Here is an 11172-nt window from a genome sequence, read left to right as displayed (position 1 = left end):
TTGAAACGGCAAGGTAAAGAATTGTGACAAGGAAGGTAAGAATGGATAGAGTCGAGTAAAGGATGATAGCTTACCCAGCTTCGGGGGTTATACATGGAAAATCCATCCTGCGGTCTAATGCGGAGGAACTCCTCTTCTTCTCCTTTGTACAAATCGGACAGTATCCTCGCCAAAGATGTGGCGGAGTCCGGACATTCACGACCGCAGCGGGAGGCATCATCTTCTCCATTGAAGTGCCACATGGGTTTTCCCCTATATTGAAGTGGATGCACTCCCCTTATTACGCATATTAACATAACTTCGATTATTGTCAATCCTGATTTGCCCAGGGTTTTTATCCGGCTCATCAGATAGAGGACTTCTCTATTATCTTCCTCCTGGGGGGCTCTGAGGGCGCCAGCTTTGGCGTTTCTTTAGCGGAGGATTGGTAAACTCAGGAAGGCCCGTCCGGACTGGGTCCAGAAGGGGAACTTCATCGACATAAAACCACTCTGAGGGCCACTCTTCGGACGCCTTCTTTGGAGTACCGGGCAGGTATCCGGTCTGGGCGATGCGCCATATTTCGGCTCCACCCACTTGATATATAGATCCCTCCTGGTTGCAGGGGACGAGGCAGAATAACCTCTTCCATAACTCGAAATGAGCTTCACAGCCCAGGAACAGCTCGCAGAGGGCAACATAACCCGCGATGTGCAGTATGGAGGCAGGTGTAAGATTATGCAACTGGAGACCGTAGAACTCTAGGAGCCCGCGGAGGAATGGGTGGATTGGAAACTCGACGCCTCTTAGCAGATATGGGACAAGGCATACCCGCTCCCCCCGAGAGGGGTTAGGGAATCTCTCTGCTTTCTCCCCTCCATTATAGGTGGCTAGTCCGGATCGGACGGGGACTGAGGGAGTCCTGGACTAGGGGGTGTCCGGATAGCCGAACTATCATCATCGGCCGGACTCCAAGACTATGAAGATACAAGATTGAAGACTTCGTCCCGTGTCCGGATGGGACTTTCCTTGGTGTGGAAGGCAAGCTTGGCGATACGGATATATAGATCTCCTACCATTGTAACCTACTCTGTGTAACCCTAGCCCTCTCCGGTGTCTATATAAACCGGATGGCTTTAGTCCGTAGGACGAACAACAATCATACCATAGGCTAGCTTCTAGGGTTTAGCCTCCTTGATCTCGTGGTAGATCTACTCTTGTAACACACATCATCAATATTAATCAAGCAGGACGTAGGGTTTTACCTCCATCAAGAGGGCCCGAACCTGGGTAAAACATCGTATCCCTTGTCTCCTGTTACCATCCGCCTAGACGCATAGTTCGGGACCCCCTACCCGAGATCCGCCGGTTTTGACACCGACATTGGTGCTTTCATTGAGAGTTCCTCTGTGTCGTTGCCGATAGGCTCGATGGCTTCTTCGATCATCATCGACGATGCAGTCCAGGGTGAGACCTTCCTCCCCGGACAGATCTTCATATTCGGCGGCTTTGCACCGCGGGCCAATTCGCTTGGCCATCTGGAGCAGATCGAAAGCTACGCCCCTAGCCGTCAGGTCAGATTTGGAAGTTTGAACTTCACGGCTGACATCCGTGGGGACTTGATCTTCGATGGATTCGAGCCACAGCCAAGCGCGCCGCACTGTCACGACAGGCATGATTTAGCTCTGCAGCTGGACAGTACCCTGGAGGCCGCACTCGAGTCCGCTCCAATCTTCAATTCGGAGCCGACTGCGCAGATCGATGACGGGTGGCTAGACACTGCCTCGGGGGCTGCAACCTCTATGGCGATAGAGCCGAACACTGACCTTGTCCCTCATGAAGCTCGTGACTCCGAGGTGCCAGACTCCTCGCCGGATTCCGAACCTCCCGCGCCCCCTCCGATCGAATCCAATTGGGCGCCGATCATGGAGTTCACCGCGGCGGACATCTTCCAACACTCACTTTTTGGCGACATCTTGAGTTCGCTAAAGTATCTCTCGTTATCAGGAGAGCCCTGGCCGGACTGCGGTCAGGACGGTTGGGATGCAGACGACGAAGAAATTCAAAGCCCACCCACCACCCACTTAGTAGCCACTGTCGACGATCTAACCGATATGCTAGACTATGACTCCGAAGACATTGACGGTATGGACGACGATGCCGGAGAGGACCAAGAACCAGCGCCTACCGGGCACTGGAAAGCCACCTCATCATATGACATATACATGGTGGATATCCCAAAGGATGGGAATGGCGAAGGAACAGCGGAGGATGACCCCTCCAAGAAACAGCCCAGGCGCCGGCGTCAGCGGCACCGCTCTAAATCCCGCCACAGCAAGAATGAAGATTCCGGCACCGGAGATAATAACACCCCAGACAGTGCCGAAGACAACCCACTCCAGCAGGATTCAGCACAGGAGGACGGAGACGCCAGCCCTCATGAGAGAGCGGCAGAAGAAGAGGTAGAGGATTATATGCCTCCCTCCGGAGACGAGGCAAGCCTCGACGAGACGAATTCGTCGTGCCTGAGGATCCCGTCGAACAAGAGCGTTTCAAACGCAGGCTTATGGCCACGGCAAACAGCCTCAAGAAAAAGCAGCAACAGCTTAGAGCTGATCAAGATCTGCTAGCCGACAGATGGACTGAAGTCCTCGCGGCCGAAGAGCATGAGCTCGAACGCCCCTCCAAAAGCTACCCTAAACGCAAGCTGCTCCCCCGATTAGAGGAGGAGGCGTATGAACCTGCATCACCAGCAGACAATACGGCTGACCGACCACCCCGTGGTCGCGACAGAGAGGCCTCTAGGCCCTTCACTAGAACCGTACCCCGGCATCGCTCGAAAAGCACAAGGCCACAGGGGAACGCTCCGGACTTGCGAGATATATTGGAGGATAAGGCAAGACAATCAAGATCGATCTATGGATCGCGTGGGCGCCCCATGATACGTGACGACAACCGTCGCGCCGGACACAGTAAGTCCGGCCGGGCCGAACAAAATAGACAAAGCTCTTTTGAGCTCCGTCGTGATATCGCCCAGTACAGAGGCGCCGCACACCCACTATGCTTCACAGATGAAGTAATGGATCATCAAATCCCCGAAGGGTTTAAACCCGTGAATATTGAATCTTACGATGGCACAACAGACCCCGCGGTTTGGATCGAAGACTATCTCCTCCACATCCACATGGCCCGCGGTGACGATCTTCACGCCATCAAATATCTCCCACTCAAACTTAAAGGACCAGCCCGGCATTGGCTTAACAGCTTGCCAGCAGAGTCAATCGGGAGTTGGGAAGACCTGGAAGCCGCATTCCTCGATAACTTCCAAGGCACGTATGTGCGACCACCAGACGCTGATGACCTAAGCCACATAATTCAGCAGCCAGACGAATCGGCCAGACAATTCTGGACACGGTTCTTAACCAAGAAAAACCAAATCGTCGACTGTCCGGATGCGGAGGCCCTCGCGGCCTTCAAGCATAACATCCGCGACGAGTGGCTTGCCCGGCACCTGGGACAGGAAAAGCCGAAATCCATGGCAGCCCTCACATCACTCATGACCCGCTTCTGCGCGGGTGAGGACAGCTGGCTAGCACGCAGCAACAACCTCAGCAAAAATTCTGGCAGTCCGGATATCAAGGACCGTAATGGCAGGTCGCGTCGCAACAAAAACAAACGCCGCATTAACGGTGATAATAGTGAAGATACGGCAGTCAATGCCGGATTCAGAGGCTCTAAACCCGGTCAGCGGAAAAAGCCATTCAAAAGAACTACTCCGGGTCCGTCCAATTTGGACCGAATACTCGACCGCTCGTGCCAGATACACGGCACCCCCGAAAAGCCAGCCAACCACACCAACAGGGACTGTTGGGTATTCAAGCAGGCAGGCAAGTTAATTGCCGAAAACAATGACAAGGGGCTGCATAGCGATGACGAGGAAGAGACCCGACCGCCGAACAATAGAGGACAGAAGGGTTTCCCCCCACAGGTGCGGACGGTGAACATGATATACGCAACGCACATACCCAAAAGGGAGCGGAAGCGTGCACTCAGGGATGTATACGCGATGGAGCCAGTTGCCCCGAAGTTCAATCCATGGTCCTCCTGCCCGATCACTTTTGACCGAAGGGACCACCCCACCAGCATCCGCCACGGCGGATTCGCCGCATTGGTTTTAGACCCAATCGTCGATGGATTTCACCTCACCAGAGTCCTGATGGACGGCGGCAGCAGCCTGAACCTGCTTTATCAGGATACAGTGCGCAAAATGGGCATAGACCCCTCAAGGATTAAACCAACCAAGACAACCTTTAAAGGCGTCATACCAGGTGTAGAAGCCAATTGTACAGGCTCAGTTACACTGGAAGTGGTCTTCGGATCCCCGGATAACTTCCGAAGCGAGGAGTTAATCTTCGACATAGTTCCGTTCCGCAGCGGCTATCATGCTCTGCTCGGACGTACCGCGTTTGCAAAGTTCAACGCGGTGCCGCACTACGCATACCTCAAGCTCAAGATGCCAGGCCCTCGAGGAGTCATCACAGTCAACGGAAATACTGAACGCTCTCTCCGAACGGAGGAACATACAGCGGCTCTCGCGGTAGAAGTATAGTGCAGCCTCTTAAGGCAATTCTCGAGTCCGGCCATTAAGCGACCGGACAAGGCTAAACGCGCCCGGAGTAACCTACAACAAGACCACCTGGCACGTTCCGAGCACGCGTAGCAGTGCGGCCCCAACCCCAGCCCCTGCAAAACGTCAAGACAGGTCCTTCGCGTACACCATTACGCTTTGGAGATACCATGGGCATGGGGAGAGGGGCATGACCACGATAGGCCCAGAATGCGGCTCAACCACACCAGGGGCTCTCAAGTGTGTCGTTCTTTTTTTCTTTTTTCTTTTTATTTTTACCCACAGGACTCCGTTCTTCAGAGGCCCTGTCCGGCAGCAGACCTGCTGAACTCACGATGCAACAGCCAGGGAAGGAGAAAGGCTACAATGAATATCCAGGTGGTCTCCATTACGAGCATTAAATCTGTTTTATACACCATTCCGCAGCCTACCCCCTGGAGGGGGACATGTTTAATAGTCCCATCCCTTGCTTATCGCACCATTTGTATCGTTCTGCATTCACAGCAGCCTTTTCTTGAATAAGTAATGCAGCACCTTTTTGCTTCCAATTGCATTTCTTTCTTATACATATGTTCATTTATGACATGTTGCATCCGTACATTTTGGTACGGCTAAATACACCAGGGGTTTATGTTTCCCGCATCATGGTGTGATAAGTCCGAACACTTTCACAAGTGCGGCACCCCGAACTTATAGCATTATATGCATCGGCTCCAAATCATGTCTTGGGTCAATAGTTGGGTTTGCCCGGCTCCCATGTTTTGGTACCTTACGTTCCGTTGTATCGTCTAAGGTAGCACTAGGAGAACCACTGCGATTGCGCCCCAGTTGAGCTGGGCGAGCGCCTCAGTGGAGAAAGCTAAAACTGACCGTCATGATGAGGCGAGAGCCGGCCGCTGTTCGAGAGGTTTTTTGGGAGTCCCTAAAGACTTATGCCTCTTAGAGCGAGGAGCCAGCTTTTTCCGGCCCAGGCGTGGATAGCGCCCCAAATTCGGCCTTCCGAAGACTAGGGGCTTTGCCGAAATTTAAAATTATAGAATTCTATGGCTAAGTGAGAGTGTTCAAGCATTATAAGTCCGGTTGCCTTGTTCGTTGTCTTGAGCGCCTCCCTAGATGGACCAAAAAATGGGAACAAGAGTGCTCAAGTTTATCCCGAACACCCCAGCACTCGTGGCATGGGGGCTGAAGCCGACGACTTGCCATCTCTCAGATTTGAAAAACAGCCGCACAGAAGGTAATATTTTAAATTAACAAGAGTTGCTTAGCGCATATGAACTAAGTTTTCAGCGCACAGGATAACAAAATGCGAGTCTACTCAAATATTACATATTTGGAGCACTCACCAGCAATAATGCGGGCACCCTTCAGGACACTCTTATAATACATCTCGGGCGTGCGATGCTCCTTGCCCTGCGGTGGCTCGTCCGTCACAAGCTTCTGGGCATCCATCTTGCCCCAGTGCACCTTTAAGCGGGCAAGGGCCCGACCGGTACCTTCAATACAGGCGGAGTGCTTGATGACTTCAACCCACGGGCACGCATCCACCAGCCGCCGCACCAGGCCGAAGTAGCTCCCAGGCATGGCCTCCTTAGGCCACAGCCAAACTATGAGGCCCTTCATGGCCTGTTCGGCCACCTTGTGGAGCTCGACCAGCTGCTTCAGCTGGTCGCTAAGGGGCACCGGATGTCCGGCCTCAGCATACTGAGACCAGAAGACCTTCTCTGTCGAGCTCCCCTCCTCGGCCCTGTAGAAAGCGGCAGCATCGGACTCGCTGCAGGGCAGATCTGCGAACGCTCCTGGAGAGCTCCGAATTCGGGTAAGTGATATGTAATTCACACTCACATGCTTACTTTGCATGAAAAACGCCTTACCCGCCGCTATTTTCTTCAACGCCTCGACTTCCTAGAGGGCCTTATAGGCTTCGGCCTTAGCGGCTTTGGCACTCTCAAGAGCCGTCGCAAGCTCGGACTCTCGAGTCTTCGAGTCACGCTCCAAACTATCGTGTTTTTTCATGAGAGCCTGGAGCTCTTGCCGTACCTCCGCCACCCGCGCCTCCTGCTTCTCTCGCTCGATGCATTCCGCGGCTGCATTACGTTCGGCCGTGGACACCGCCTCCTTCAGGCTCGCCACCTCGTTTATGGCCCCTGCTATATCCACGTTATCCTTGTCATTTTTCTTGCAACCAAATCCTTTTCTGTAAGGTACAATTTTAATAAGGTATTACTCACCTTCCTTGTCCTCGAGCTGCTTCTTGGCACGGCCGAGCTTGTTCTCGGACAGCTCGAGGCTTTCCTTTAAAGTATTGACCTCCGCAGCCAGTGCGGCAGAGGTCAGCAGCACAGCCTGCAATCCCATATTGACATATTTTTTATGACTCCTGTGTATATCTTTTTAGATCCTCAGTCCAGCTTTTCTTTCCGAACACCGAACCGAGCATCAGGGGCTACTGTCTATGCGGTACTATTTTACATATATCAAATTCTTACCTCAAAGCCTGTTAGAAGGTTGCTGCGGGCTTCGGTCAGCCCGCTCTTGGCGAGCTGAACCTTCTGATTCACCGCACTCATAACAGCGTGGTGTTCCTATTCAATGGAGGCGCCATTGAGCGCCTCCAACAAGCTATCCGGCGCCTTTGGTTGGACGGAGGCTGCCGGCGTCAGGGTCTTGCCCTTCTTACGAAGGGGCCGCCAGCCAGACTCCGGAACCGCTATGGATTCCGGGGACGAGTCCGGTGCAAACTCTGGGAGGTTGTTCTGCGACACCTCCCGGGCCTCCTCCTCCTGGTGGGTCCCTTCCCGGGATCCCACCTCGGCATCGTCCGCATCACGGGGGGTGGAGGCAGTCGGAAGAGAATCCATATCCGACGCACCTAAGGACCCGCTCGACGAAGCGGGAAGATCATCCTTGGGCGAACTGTAGGGTTGTATGCGGCATTAGAAAGACATTATGCGGCGAAAAGAAAAACCATGAAGTTATTCGGGAGTCTGGATACTTACGATCTCGCCAGGGGCTTGGCCCTTGGGGGCCAGTCCTTGTCGTCGTCACTGGCGTTGGCGGAGCAGTACGTCGAAAGAGTTTTTCCCTTCTTGGACCCTTCGGCCTCTCTTGTTGGGGAGGCCTTCCTTTTCTTCCCTCCCCCCGCTGGGGGAGAGGCTTTCTTCTTCTCCTCCTCGCCTTTGTGAGAGGAGTCGTCCTCGGAGTCATCATCCGATAACACCTGAAAATGGGAACTCTTCCGAGTCCCCGTGGCCTTCTTTTTGGCCTTCTTCTCCGGCACCACATGGGGTGCCGGAGCCAGCAGCCCCGTTAAGCGGGCGTCCGCTGGGTCCTTTGGCAATGGGGCCGGACAGATAGCCTGCTCGGCCTTCGCTAGCCATTCCTGTCAAAGGAGAGGGAGTTTAGATCCCGCATAGAGTCAAACTATGGAAAACAGACGTCCCGTAAAGGACAAAATCACTTACCTCGTCAGCCAGACGCTGCGAGCTGAATCCGCGATCTTCGGTAGCGAATGCGGGAGCCTCGGCGCCCTTGAATAGCACCTTCCAGACATCTTCGTACGTAGTGTCGAAGAGCCCGCTCAAAGTCTGGTGCTGCGCCGGATCGAACTCCCACATGTTGAAGCCCCGTCGTTGGCACGGGAGAATCCGGTGGATGAGCATGACCTGGACTACGTTGACAAGCTTGAGCTTCTTGTCCACTAGCTTTTGGCTGCAGGCTTGGAGTCCGGTCAGCTCCTCCGAATCACCCCATGTCCGGCCGCTCTCTTTCCAGGAGGTGAGCCGTGTGGGGATGCCAGATCTGAATTCGGGGGCCGCTGCCCATTCGGGGTCACGCGGCTCGATGATGTAGAACCACCCCGATTGCCACCCCTTAATGGTTTCCACGAAAGTGCCCTCAAGCCAAGTAACGTTGGACATCCTGCCCACCATGGCGCCTCCGCACTCCACTTGGCTTCCCTTCACAACCTTCGGCTTGACACTGAAGGTCTTGAGCCACAAGCCAAAGTGGGGCTGGATGCAGAGGAAGGCCTCACACACGACGATAAACGCCGAGATGTTGAGGATGAAATTCGGGGCCAGATCATGGAAATCCAGGCCGTAGTAGAACATGAGCCCCCGGACAAAGGGATGGAGTGGGAAGCCCAGTCCGCGGAGGAAGTGGGGAAGAAATACTACCCTCTCATGGGGCCTGGGTGTGGGGATGAGCTCTCCCTCGTCGGGGAGCCTATGCGCGATGTTGCTGGACAAATATCCGGCACTGCGCGGCTTCTAGATGTGCCCCTCCGTGACGGAGGAGGCCATTCACTTGCCTCCCACTCCGGACATAGTTGGAGGAGGTTCAGGTGAGATGTGCGGACTTGGGCGCTGGAGCTCGAGTTCGCGGAGATGGATAAGCCAAGGAGGAAGAAGGTGCAGGTAAAAGGGTTGGATCTTTATCCCCTTATATGGGTGGACAAAAACATGTGTCCCCACCGGCCTGATAAAACTCGCTTATCTCCCAAGCGCCGCAATCAATGGCGTGGTTGGGTTACCCACCTCCGTATTGATGGGAATCCCGGAATAAGGGGAACACGATCTCTGCTTCGACAAGACGTGCCAAGGAAACCGCTTCGCTAAACGCACTGAGGTGGAACAATAAAAACAATTCTAGTAAAGGCTTGGTAGTGGTGTGACGTCACGCCACCAAATACGTCAGCAGATTGAACTTGTGTAATATTATTCTCTCTACGGTGGTACGTGGAATTTATTTTGCAGAGCCGGATACTATACTGGTGTTCACAATCTTCTATAAATTATTCAGAGGAGGAACCCGCCTTGCAATGCCGAAGACAATATGCGCGCCAGACTCGTCGTCATTGAAGCCTGGTTCAGGGGCTACTGAGGGAGTCCTGGACTAGGGGGTGTCCGGATAGCCAAACTATCATCATCGGCCAGACTCCAAGACTATGAAGATACAAGATTGAAGACTTCGTCCCGTGTCCGGATGGGACTTTCCTTGGCGTGGAAGGCAAGCTTGGCGATACGGATATGTAGATCTCCTACCATTGTAACCGACTCTGTGTAACCCTAGCCCTCTCCGTTGTCTATATAAACCGGATGGCTTTAGTCCGTAGGACGAACAACAATCATACCGTAGGCTAGCTTCTAGGGTTTAGCCTCCTTGATCTCGTGGTAGATCAACTCTTGTAACACACATCATCAATATTAATCAAGCAGGACATAGGGTTTTACCTCCATCAAGAGGGCCTGAACCTGGGTAAAACATCGTGTCCCTTGTCTCCTGTTACCATCCGCCTAGACGCATAGTTTGGGACCCCCTACCCGAGATCCGCCGGTTTTGACACCGACAGGGACCATGTATGCGGGCAGAAGGAACCCATTGGTTTGCAGCTCTATTAGGCAACTGTGAGGAATGGAACACTTTTCCCAATCCCCTTGTTTCGAGCTAGGGGAGAGACGGACAGGGCTGCGGCGGCCGGTCATGATGGGATGGCCTCTTTTGGACACGCTCTACGGAATGTTTGCTCGGGAAACGGTGGTGTGATTTGGATCTGAGGATCCCCGCCTCTTGAAATAGACGGCTTGTCTACGGGATTAGGGTGGCAAGTGTAAAAATGTCCCGGCCCCTCGTCTTCGCTCAACACGTGGAGTTGGCCATTATTGAAGCACAGAAGCCGAGGAGTACAACCTTACTAGGAGGCCGGACACTATTCGCTACGACGGGTGTGCCGAATTTGGAGAAGAACCCGCCTTGCAATGCCGAAGACAATCTGCGCACCAGACTCATCGTCATTGAAGCCTGGTTCAGGGGCTACTGAAGGAGTCCTGGATAAGGCGGTATCCGGATAGCCGGACTATATGCTTTGGCCGGACTGTTGGACTATGAAGATACAAGATTGAAGACTTCGTCCCATGTCTGGATGGGACTCTCCTTGGCGTGGAAGGCAAGCTTGGCGATTCAAAGGTAGATCTCCTTCTCTGTAACTGACTCTGTGTAACCCTAGCCCCCTCCGGTGTCTATATAAACTGGAGGGTTTAGTCTGTAGGACATAACAACAATCAAACCATAGGCTAGCTCCTAGGGTTTAGCCTCTCTGATCTCGTGGTAGATCAAATCTTGTAATACTCATATCATCAAGATAAATCAAGCAGGAAGTAGGGTATTACCTCCATCGAGAGCGCCCGAACCTGGGTAAACATCGTGTCCCCAGTCTCCTGTTACCATTAGCCTTAGACGCACAGTTCGGGACCCCCTGATGAAGTCATGTACCTAGGGTAGGGTCATGGACCTGTCCAAGGTACCCTCCCCAAGGACATCTTTTAGAAGAAGCCGTCTTCCAGTCGACAAAGAGGAACTCCACTCGACGGACTAGAAGACATTCGATGAACCTGAAGACACTCGACCATGAAGACTCACTCGACCACCAGGAGTTCAAGATCTACTTTGAATCCAAACGGTCTGTAATTAAGTAGTCTTTATGGTCATGATGACACTTTATATAAGGCATTACCAGTAACGCCAGACCTTAATGTACTTTAACCCTCTGCTACATGGGCTGGCTGGGG

This window comes from Triticum aestivum, chromosome 7B (assembly GCF_018294505.1).
Source record: "Triticum aestivum cultivar Chinese Spring chromosome 7B, IWGSC CS RefSeq v2.1, whole genome shotgun sequence".
Taxonomy (NCBI): domain Eukaryota; kingdom Viridiplantae; phylum Streptophyta; class Magnoliopsida; order Poales; family Poaceae; genus Triticum; species Triticum aestivum.
The sequence above is the reverse complement of the archived record's forward strand: the minus strand, read 5'-3'. Positions refer to the sequence as shown.